Source organism: Cupressus sempervirens, chromosome 4 (assembly GCF_028749045.1).
Source record: "Cupressus sempervirens isolate cs-2001-9-10 chromosome 4, ASM2874904v1, whole genome shotgun sequence".
In the NCBI taxonomy this organism is placed as follows: Eukaryota; Viridiplantae; Streptophyta; class Pinopsida; order Cupressales; family Cupressaceae; genus Cupressus; species Cupressus sempervirens.
Genome location: NC_143121.1, coordinates 445,028,743 through 445,041,056, shown reverse-complemented (window position 1 = coordinate 445,041,056; position 12,314 = coordinate 445,028,743). Strand labels below are relative to the sequence as shown.

General features: G+C 33.9%; 1 pseudogene; it reads right to left on the bottom strand.

Annotated features, from left to right (window-relative positions):
- Nucleotides 1–1,281: 1,281 nt before the first annotated feature.
- LOC149561913 (oligoribonuclease pseudogene) lies at nt 1,282–1,924 on the bottom strand (annotated as a pseudogene).
- Between the last annotated feature and the right edge of the window lie 10,390 nt (nt 1,925–12,314).

The window sequence follows — 12,314 nt, the reverse complement described above, 5'->3', positions numbered from 1 at the left end:
TTTCTAAAATCACTCATGGTAGGAAATCAAGATGTTTTCATAATCATGTCTGCATAGGTTCAAAATTAGTCATTAGGTAAACCGATTATATATGTTAGTCAATATATTATATCTTCATCTTAATCATCATTCACTTTAGCTTATCCCCATAATACTACTTGTACAATAATTGACTTATTATATTTACATCATGTCAAGCTCTACTATGTAGGCCTTTATCTAAATTGATAATAATTTATGTCTATAATTATTATTAGTGCTCATAAGGGTAGGTGTTAAGTCATCTTTTCATGATGGCCACCTAAAACAACTATCATGATAGATCGTAACATGTTATGAACCTATTGGCATAGTTTCTAAGTTATAACATCTCGAGTCTTCATTCCATAGGGTCTTAGCTTACCAACCTAATAAAATTTTGAATACAAGACTTATGACAATAATGACTACAATGTATATTAGTCTTAATTAATATCTCAAGTCCAATATCAATAAGAAGGATTCCAATCATGAAATTCCTAAATCTTGGGACCTACTTATCATCATTCTATCCTAAGTTGTATGGTAACAATCTATAACGCACATACCATGCATGAGAGACAAAGACATGATATCTCATCTCCTTACACTTCCCAATTCTAACCATCTTCATGTATAATGTGATACTTGGTAATGGGTATTCCACTCTTCTAGGTCTATGCACTCTACTCCAAGAAATCAATTGTCTTTATCTACCAAATATAAAGACCTCCTTAGAGAGCTAATAAGTAAAAACTCCTTCGGTTTAATATGCCAAACTTTCATGAAAAAGCCTATCTTTAAAAAATATGATGAAGCCGTATATGCATGATATTTACTTGATGAATAACAAGAATATCCTAGACATACTCTTGAGAGAAACTTTACTCACTTGGAAGATTCTTATGATGTCATCTTGAAAATAGTTTTTGATAATAAGTTCATTAATTATTTAAAAATAAAATAAAAATAAAAATGGATGGAGCCACTATATATAATATTAAAATAAAAATAGGTTCAAGGGTTCATTCGAGAAAGAACCTGAAATTGTCACCCAACACAAAGATGCTAGGAGATTCCATATTGTTGTTGAGAATTGATTACATCAGGTTCAAAATAGAAATATTTATAAGAAACTTTAATACCCCTCATTCACCAATAACCAATCAACCAGAATTGAAGATTGCTAGGAATTTCAAAGTGCCTACTTTTGGCATTGCAAGATAATTTGATATCTTTGTAACAAATGAATTTTTTTTTCAATCATCTTTTGGAGGACTTGAAAAAGGTTTTCTTCAAATACTTGAGCTCAGTTATTCTTTCTTTAATATCTTCACAGGCTTGATGTGTTTTTCTTAGTAGGATCTCTTCCTACATCTTTTGGATACCAGCAATAGCATAGTGCCTTGATACTACTAACATCAACAAGCACATGCAAAAATACTTCAGCTAAGAGTTGCATGTACTTCCTAAGGAACATGAAATTCATATAGAATAACTTCCTAGCAATAAGTGGTTGTACATGACCTGTGTGCTTCTTAACGAATTCCAAAACCTATTGCTTAGCATCCTTTTCTGTCACTTCATTTTTCTAGACCTCTTCAACAAGTCCACTTGCACTATGGTGCTCTTGACACCATTCACCCATATTTGCCAAATATTCCTCAGGCTGATTTGTTATTAGATCTAGACCCTCAACCATTTCAAAAAGCTTTCCATTGGTAATGATACAAGCAATCTCCAAAATTTTGTCCTTCTCAACATCCAAACCTGTCATTTCCAAGTCAATCCATATGAGAGGGCATCTAAGAGGTGGAGGGATTGAGTCTAAAGAAGTTTTATTTCCATTTGTGTCCCTCTTCTTTATAGATTCAAGTGATAGATTTGAGAAATTGCTGCTCATTCTATCCACTGGACTGCCCAAACCACTAGAGCAGAGTTGAGAGTCTAAAATATCAATAGTAGAGTTCGTTAAATTACCACACAACTCTAGACCTTATGAAACTAAAATTAAACCTCCATGGTGGGGATATGATCACTATTGTCATTACCATTGAAACAAAGGTCATAAAACTAAAGATTGCATTGAGTTTAAAAATAAAATTCAATATGTTATTGATAGTGGGATCATTGATGTTGGAACACCTAATGACTCATGTTATGAGGAAACATTTCTTGAGAAAGATCATATTGATGATCCTATGTCTATTCATAGTCTTCTTGACATATCTCTTTCTTCCAACACTCATTTAGCTCCCAAAATATCAAATATTTCCAACATGCTTCTACGAAACAAATATCTTAATTCTATCTATATTGACTATGTGTATCCTAAAGGGGTACCTCTAAAAGAAACTCAAGATAATTTGCATTTGGATGCAAACCTTTTCCATGCTACTAGAACTAAATATGCTCAACCTTAATGTGATTCTATGCCCACTGTGTCCACTCCAACTATTCCTTGATTACCTCTTCAAGATTCTATCATGTAAACCACACAAGCCCATTTGTCCTTAGAAGTGGCTCCATGTCAAGAGGACTCTCAAAAAGAAAAAGATATAAATATCAAGAAAGATCAAGATGAAGCACCATTTCATCTCTTTCAAGATTTTCCCCTCCATATCTTATGTCTTACCCACATCCTAAGTTTTATGAAGGCACCACTTCCACTATCCCCATTGAGCTTACAAAAAATCATGAGAAAAGTTATATGCCTATGATATCCAAAGAAACTTGTTAAGATCAAAGTATCTCCTCTTGTTCTACTTCTCCATGATTATTTCAAAACTATGTTCAAGCTCCAAATTCTCTTATCAAAGGTGTTTCTCCTATCATAAATACTCATGATTCTATTGATGTTATTGGCTATGGTACTCACTCTAAAGATGCTAATATCCCTATTCACTATCCATTTTCATCTTCTAAATCTATCCTTGGTCATTACAAATCTAAGCTAAAGTATTCAAACCTTCTATCCACATTTTTTCCTTATGTTCCTTCATCTCCTACACTTTCCACTTATATCTATCCTATTGTACCTCAAGGTCAACAAAGACATTCAAACTTGAAAAATATATGTCCACACAACCCTCTAAACCAGTCATATGACTTATACATCCATAAGTCCCAAGTCTTTTGGGAGCAACTTAGATTCTCAACATAAAAAAATACAAGAATCTATTGAAAAATGGAGATCACTATGCCCCATCTAATTTACATGTGAATGGTGACAAAGAAAAAAAATCAATAGATCACAAGAGTCCACTACCCAAAGAGATAAATCAAAGAAAATATGTGTTCCTAAAACCATTATTGAAGAAATGTGTTCTAAAGTTTCCAAAGGAAAATCTATAGCTATATGGACTCCCAAGTCTCTTTTGAAAGACTTGAATATTGAACATAAATCTAAGTTAATATTCAAGATTCGAAAGGCTTCCACTCCATTTTCTTCCAAACATCTTCCTCAAAATCTTTTGAAGGCTTCCACTCCATCTTTTTCTAAAATTCTCCTACCACCTCATACTTCTAAACCTTAATCTATTTACTCCATCATTCCTTCATCATTCCAAAAAACTCCAAGGTGTGCATAAATGTTGATCTTCCCTTCTTTTTCACCTACCCTTATACAATCTTTTCAATGATACACTTACTTACTATCCATATTCCTACTATCCTTTCAAGACATGAACTATTATCCTCTCTTCCTACTATCATCTCCCTTCCATCACCCTATCAACATATTTAAGCATACTCATCTATGGTCTTGTCTTATCCTTCATATAGGAGTGCTACCCAAATTGAAAAATCTTGAACTCTTTCTAAATATTCAAAAATAATGGAAAAATTAAAAAAAAAAAGAAAAAGAAATGAGAAGTGCCTCGATGAAAACCTGGTAAATAGGCACCTTGGTAGAAAAAGTAAAGAAAATGAGATCCATACTATGGTGAAGAACACTTCTTGTGGCACCTTGGATAAGCACCATGATGAAAACATAGCAAATAGGTGTCATGCCTAATTCGTCCATCTTCTATCTATCTCCTCTTTCTTGTTTGATCTTGACAATGTTGAGTTATCGTTACATATTGGTGGTCTTATCCATCAACTTTCCAATTGTACTTTCTCATCCTCTCATATCCTACATATTTTCCTTCATTCTTATTTCTCTATCCTATTAGTATCCTATCTAATTGACCCATTGTTCTTGATCATACAAAGAAAAACATGGTCCTTAGGCATCTTGACATGTCTACCCTTTTGGATTACATGATTTTATGTTATCTTTCTTAGTGGCTTCCACTTCTTATTCCATATTTTATCTCCCTTATTGGCTTTAACTTCTTATCCTATATATTATCTCATTTCATTATTTTCTTCGATTATTTTAAGCCTACTTCATATGGATTTTTTTTTGGAAATATTTAAGATATGACAAGTTATTGAGAGGGGAGGGATGAATTAGTAACTTCAAAAAGTTTAAAACAATTTCAGCACTTTAACCATATATTATTCACCATTCATTCATCTAATCTACTGCTTGTATGAGAGATCAAATAGTCATAACACATGTACACAAAATTTTGGTGACCCAAAAACCTTCCAAATAGAAATTAAAACTAGGGTGGGGATGATACCCACAAAATTTCATTACTGCAGTATGAAGTTAGCCTATTAGGGCTTACATTGATCACTTCTGATGATCTGCCCTATTAAGAGAAATTTGGACTTCTAGATCCACCTTGTAAGAGGATTTACAAACATACAATGAAGTATGCACTCTGTTAGGAGATTTATATAGAGACTGTTAAGTCTACCTTGTTAAAGTATTTACAAAACTAATTCACATGTTAGGATAAAATAGTTAATCTACTTACAACTTGATTGTTGATTAGATCCTTGAAGTACAGATCACCTCTTGTAACTGATGAATCTTTACTACTCCTTGTAGATCTTACTGAATACTCTGCTCTGCTACTGATTTGCATTTATTCTTTTCAAAGAATTACATGTCCATTCCTTGATACATACATATCATGCTCACACACATTGCAAATGATACAATACATTACATATATACCATTTCAATAATTATAATTGCAAGGTCAACCAAAACACAAGTGAAAAAAATATAACTGTGTCCACCAAACAATAGAAAACTTGGGTTCTTCAAGCTGACTTGGTGACCTTCTAATACTCGACATCCACTGCATTACTTGAGATCATCGTGCACTTAGTGGAAGTAGAAGCTCGTTCCATACTAACCACACAACATTGCTTGGAACTCGATAACCATTGGAGACTCGGTAGACATAGTGTCACTCGGTAAAAATTGAATCCTTTGTTTACCTTGATTTCACTTGGTAAACACTACACTTCCATCACTCGGTAAAAACTAGCTTCCATCACTTGGTAAAAACTATGAAGCTCGGTGAATACTATAGGCTCGATAGATACTACTGGACTGCACACTCACTTGGTAGCTTCAGGAATGCTTAGTGTGAATTGCTTAAGTGATGAACCTATAAGATAACCATTGAATGCTTAGTATACACTATAAACTGAGTAATGAGCTCAGCAATCATTTAGAGTCGAATACGTGTTGTTACTAATGACAAATACAATATAATAACAACAATCTCCCCCTTTGGCATTAGTGACAAAACACTTATAAGCCAAAACATATGTACATAACCTGACTCACTGAATTTTGGTTTTTCAAAATTGATCTTTGTAGAACTGCTACATATAAATTTCTACATATATCTTCTTGATGACTTATAATGTATATACAAAGATACTTATGTAGACATGCTAAATCTATTGAGTGCTAACTCCCCCTTTCACTTATATTGATAACTCTCCCCATTTATTATGCCGAATCTCTCCCCCTTTTTGACAATAATGCCAAAGGACTATATATATAGTTTATATGGTTACACCAAAGTGAGATAGAAAATCTTGATGTACCTTAAGGATGGTGGCAAAAGTATTATCCCAAGTCTGCTACAAAATTTGACAGGTGGAGAGAGCAATTTGAACTTTTGTTGATAATTGAATCATGTGATCAGCCACTGAGAAGTTTTGATCTTGGATCAATGTTTTTCAATGATAAATATGTCTCTACATTGTATCCATGATAGGAAGGATCATATTCTAGATATCTATTAGTGTAGACCAAATCCTTGTTCCTCTCTCAATAGTTCTGCATGAACATCTACCATATATCTAATTTTGGTGTGATGGGAGATTTTGGAGGAGGAGTCCAACTTTAACTTAGATGCACTTGATTGCATATCAATGTCAATCTTATTTAGCTTATCCTTTACTTTTTTAGTAAAAATAGAAACATCAAAAAGTTTGGCAAAAAGTGATGCTGCATTATTAAAAAAAAATTCAAAATTACCCAAAAGTGTGGACAATTCAACTTGCTTGATTGCTATCTATTGAGCAATATGCTCTAGCACCTTGTCATCAAATTTCCTTTCAGACTTTTCAATTAATTTCTCTTGTTTGGAAGGATCTTCATTAAATTTTTGTACTCCCTCTTCTAATTGAATCAAAATGTGTTGAGTGGAATCTACTTCAACACCTATAGCTTCTGTAATTATATCCTTTGCATTCTCAATTATTCTATACTCCTTATCCCTTTTAGACCTTAACTGCTTGTACGTAGCTTTCATCTCTATGAGTGGACTGGCTAACCTCATCTCTTCAATGGTAGCAATGTCATAGTCAATCTTTGGTATTACTATCTTTGTATCTAAGTCAATGTCTTCTTCAATTTCCTTTCTAGTGATCATAAGTTTTAATGGATGCTTTTGTTTGACTTCTGTGATTACTAGTTTGACCTTTGGAACAGACACAATAGTGGAGATAGAAGGGCTAGCAGTGAAAACTAGGATAGGACTCAAGGATTGAATGCCAAAAGAAGTATTAACCAGATCAAAAATTGAAACACTTCCTAAAAATGGTGTCACACTCAATAGAGTAGCCATAGCAATATTTGAACTAATTGGAGTTGAAGTGGATACAGATAATGTTGATGAAAGAAAAATTGTAAAACTTACTGGAATTGACAAAGACAAAATTGTAGAACTTATTGTTGTACTTATTGATGGTGAAGGAGCTAAGGAAGCTAACTCAATAGCTAAAGAAGTGATAGGTAGGTTGGTAGATAAAGTACTTGGCACTTCTATTTTAGATACCTAGAGCTGGGAGGTGGCTGGTGAAGATTGAGCAATTGAAGTGGCTATTGTGCTCACAATTTCACTTGCAAAAGTTGTCTCCATAGTAGATTTAACAATTCTTGGTGGAGAGTGAGGAAGGGATGCAATAACTGCCACTGCAATTCTTTTCAGGTCATCTTTATCTTTTTCTTCCATTAGTACATGCAACTCTCCTGGTGTAACTATGATAGATGGAGTGTTATCAAAATCATCATTGTCACTACTATCATCATCCTTAATTTCAATAGGATCATATGATGGCTTTCTGAGATGATATGCATCATTCCAAACATCTGTAGCATTTTTGACAATTGAGTCAATGTCTTTTAATAATATGAGGCAAGTATTGAATCTCTTATTCATTCTTCCTTCATGATCTTTCAATGCCTTTTCGACTTCTGCATCTATTAGACTAGGTACTAATTCCTTCAATTTTTTCTCAAATATATCTTTGATAGTTTGTATCATATTCTCCCATCTAACTTTTATTTTGTCAAGAAGTACTAGTGGAATTTGAGATGCAAATTGATTAGGAGAGAATTTCCAAGTTTCTAACTTTTCCATTACCAAGTCTTCAATCTCCTTTTTCTCTACAGGAATCCAAGTTTCATATTTGAGAGCTTTAAAATTGTTGATGCATACTCAAATCCTTAACTATTTTATCCTTTCCTCAAATGTGACTGGAGGCCTGACAAGTACAGTTTCATTCTTTCCTTTCCTGGTTCTCCTTGTGAATACTGCAGTTGGCTACTTATGAGGTTTGGTGATAAACACCTTTCCTTTCTTCTTTGGTGGTTCTTCTTCTTTTCTAGATTCATGTTCTTCTCTTTCTTCACCTTCTTCTTCATCTTCTTCATCCTCTCCTTTACCTTCAGTAAGCATTAGAGGGCCAGTTGTAGTTCTCAATTTTTCTATCTTCCTCTTGCCTTTGCTTATAGCCTGAGGTAGCTTGATTTCAAGCTCAATTCTAGCCTTTGCTTCATCATAAGTGCCAAAGGTAGGAAGCTTAGGATCTATAGCCCCATTTACCAGTGCTTTAATAATGTCCCTAGTTTCATCAATATTGACCTCATAAGGAAGAGGTTTCACCCATGCAACTTGGGCTCTAACTACCTGAATGTATACTCTATCATAGTCAACCATGAAGCATACATCATCTTTGTAGCCTTCAACCAATTTTGGTGGAATTTGGAACCAATTATTCATTCTTTCCTTGAAATCTTCAAAATAATTATCCATAACCTTCTCAAATTTTTTACCCATTTATGCTACAAACTCATTTATTTGATATAGGATAGGAATATCTTTTCTCCACACAACATATTCTTTTGATGGAAAGAATTTTTGTACATAGAAGAATAAACAAGTTAACAGAGAGCCAAATTTACAAGGATTATTCTTTGAGGTCCTTATTCTATCCATGTTCTTGTTCAATTGTTTCAACAATAATTCTGATAGATCAAATTCTAGATTTTTCTTCACAACCTTGAATGCCAAATCCATGGCCTCACAGGGCACACTATTCAAACAACTAGAGCTACAAATCTTGTGAGCAATGACATGAATGCCAAACCTTAACTCAACATCAAAAATAGTGCTAACCTTCAAACCTCTACCATCCCATTTAGCTAGGGTTTTCTTCTAAAGTTTGTCCCAACCTAGGGTTTTTGCGGTTTTGGTTTTGCTGAGTATGGGGAGACTTGTAATCTTATGAATCATCTTCTTGGTGATTAATACTAGCTGCTCTAACCATAGTTGACCATTGTGCACATGACTCAAGATGTACCTAATCCACTTAATCTAGAAACTTCTTGGCATATGTGAGATATGGATTAATCATTTGGTCTCTAGATGCTTATGCTTGGGTTTAAAGAGCCATCAAAACTCATTTCTTCTAGGGCATTGTCCACTTCTAGGTTTCCAATCTCTTGAACAGAACATTTGAAATGAGTACAATTATCATTGATAAAGAGTAGCTTTGGTGGAATTTGTGAGTGAGCTCCATTAGGGTCAATTGATTCTACAATGGCCAAAACAATTTTGAAGTTAGGCGCTTTCCATTCTACACCCTTTACCAGCATCTCCAAACCCATCTTTGCCTTGCTACTGCTGCTACTCTTGGATGGCATCGCTGCTTAGTAGGTGTAAAAAAAAAAAATTGAACAAATTCTTCGCTAGAAAATTGCTTGAAATTCCCTGGAATTGCTTGAGTGCACCTAGAAATCTCTTAGCTCTGAAATTGCGATGAAGAATGAAATCAAGTTCTATCTTTTTGACAAAATTTTTTCCATTAATGCTCGATATGAAAGTAGTTGAGATGACATAGTGCTTGACAGGTTGTCATTCATTCACTTGCTTGGTAGAAGCTTGAGACTCGATGAATGAACAAAAATTTTGTTACTCACAATCTAGGTAGGTTGAGTCTGAGACTGACTTTGCTTGGTATGACCTAATTTCTTGTGACCCTTTGTATCTAAAATACTGATTGGATCTTTTGCTTTCTTTCATTTGGAACTACTCTAGATATAGCTTGATGATGCAGATCCATATCCTCCTTCATGAATCTAATTGGAAATGGCGGAGTCACTCACTTCTTGATTGACGTGGCCATCATTTGAACTATTTTTCTCGGTAGATTTAGGAATCCACTATTCTCTCATCTATTTTTGAATGTTATCAACTTTAACTTTCTTTTCATCTTCAATTCTTCCTATATTCATGCAATTCTTGGCTATATGACTGATTTTAGTAAATGTATAACATATTACTGTTGTATCTCTTTTTCACAAGTGATGCCTTGAGTAGTGTTTGCCAATGTGTCCATATTCTCCACAATAATGACGTCTGCACTAGGTATTGTAATCCCATCCAAATATTGCCTTAACAAGTTGTTCAGCTAGATTGAATGATTTTGATCTGCATTGGAATGCCTTGTGACAATGCTTCTTGCATTTGTGACATTTCCCTTCAAATTTTGGTTTTTCCTTGCATTCATTAGCTTTGTGACCATGCTGATTGTAGTTGTAGCATTTTCCATTAAATTTTACTTTTCCATTACTTCAACATTTGTTTTATGTATGACCTAACTTACCATAGTGATTGCAAGTAGGTTTTTGATTCCTTTAAGCACCTTGTTTGGAAGATTCACCTTCTTCATTATATCCAAGTCCTGCTTTACCTTTTGTCTATGAAGATTCTACTCATTTTGTTGGTTTAATTGATCCATATCTTCTTGAAATTTCATCATCCTCTCATTGAATTTGTTTTCAGCATTTAGGTCATTTTCCAAACTTTCACTGATTTGTCTTTTAGTGTTTAAATCAATCCTTAGGCTTTCATTTTCATATCTTAGATTCATGATTTCTTCATTTGCATTGGATAGTTGACTGATAAGACTTTTCTTTGCATTGATCCTTTTATTTATCTCATTTTAAAATTTTTTTCTTTGTTCCAAGATTTCACATAACCTTGCTAACTGAATTTCTTATTTTCTTCTTAGCATTCTTACTTCTTCCCGTAGAGAGCCATTCTTTGCTAGGAGTTCCTTGATTATCTCATTAGCTTCATCTGAACTACTTGATGGAAACAAGTCTTCAATATTTTCTTCAACATACTGATGGTCATTCATTTGTCTTGCAAGCTCCTTCCTTCTTTTTAGGGATTGGGAAAGATGCTCCTTTGCTTCTTTGAGTTGAACCATGGCCATTTCCAAATCTAGCTTTTCATTTTCAATTGCCTTGTCAAGTCTGAATATCCTCATTTATCCTTTAGATATTTTCTCAAACTGTCAAACTTTATCCTGAGAACCACAAAAAATCTGATACCAATTTTTGGAAATATTCAAGATATGACAAGTTACTGAGAGGGGAGGGGTGAATGAGTAACTTCAAAAACTTTAAAACAATTTTAGCACTTTAACCATAAATACTATTCACCATTCATTCATCTAATCTACTGCTTGTATGAGAGATCAAACATTCACAACACATGTACATAGAATTTTGGTGACTCGAAAACCTTCCAAATAGAAAGTAAAACTAGGGTGGGGATGATACCCACAAAACTTAATTACTATAGTATGAAGTTAGCCTGTTAGGGCTTACATTGATCACTTTTGATGATCTTCCTTATTAAGAGCAATTTGGACTACTAGATCCACCTTGTTAGAGGATTTATAAACATACAATGAAGTATGCACTCTATTAGGATATTTAAATAAAGACTGTTAAGTCTACCTTGTTAAAGGATTTACAAAACTGATTCACCTATTAAGATGAAATAGTGGATCTACTTACAACTTGATTTCTAATTAGATCCTTGAAGTACAAATCACCTCTTATGACTGATGAATCTTTACTTCTCCTTGTAGACCTTGCTGAATACTTTGCTCTGCTTTTGATTCTCATTTATTCTTCTCAAAGCATTACATGTACATTCCTTGATACATACATATCACACACACACACACATTGAAAATGATATAATACATTACATATATACCATTTCAATTATTACAATTACAAGGTTGGCCAAAACACAAGTGAACAAAATATTACTGAGTCAACCAAACAATAGAAAACTTAGGTTCTTCAAGCTAACTTGGTGACCTTCTGATACTCAGCATCCACTGCATTACTCAGGATCATCATGCACTCAGTAGAAGTAGAAGCTCAGTCCATACTAACCAAACAACATAGCTTGGAACTCGGTAACCATTGGAGACTCAGTAGACATAGTGTCACTTGGTAAAAATTGAATCCTTCATTTACCTTGATTTCACTCGGTAAACACTACACTTCCATCATTTAGTAATCACTTTCTTCCATCACTCAGTAAACACTGTGAAGCTTGGTGAATATTGTAAGCTCGGTAGATACTGCTAGACTACACACTCACTTGGTAGCTTCAGGAATGCTTAGTGTTAAGTAATGAACCTATAAGATAACCACTGAATGCTTAGTATACACTGTAAACTAAGTGATGAGCTTGGTAATCATTCAAAGTCAAATAAGTGTTGTTACTAATGACAAATACAATATAATGCCAACAATTTTATTCTTTCCCTAGCTTGGG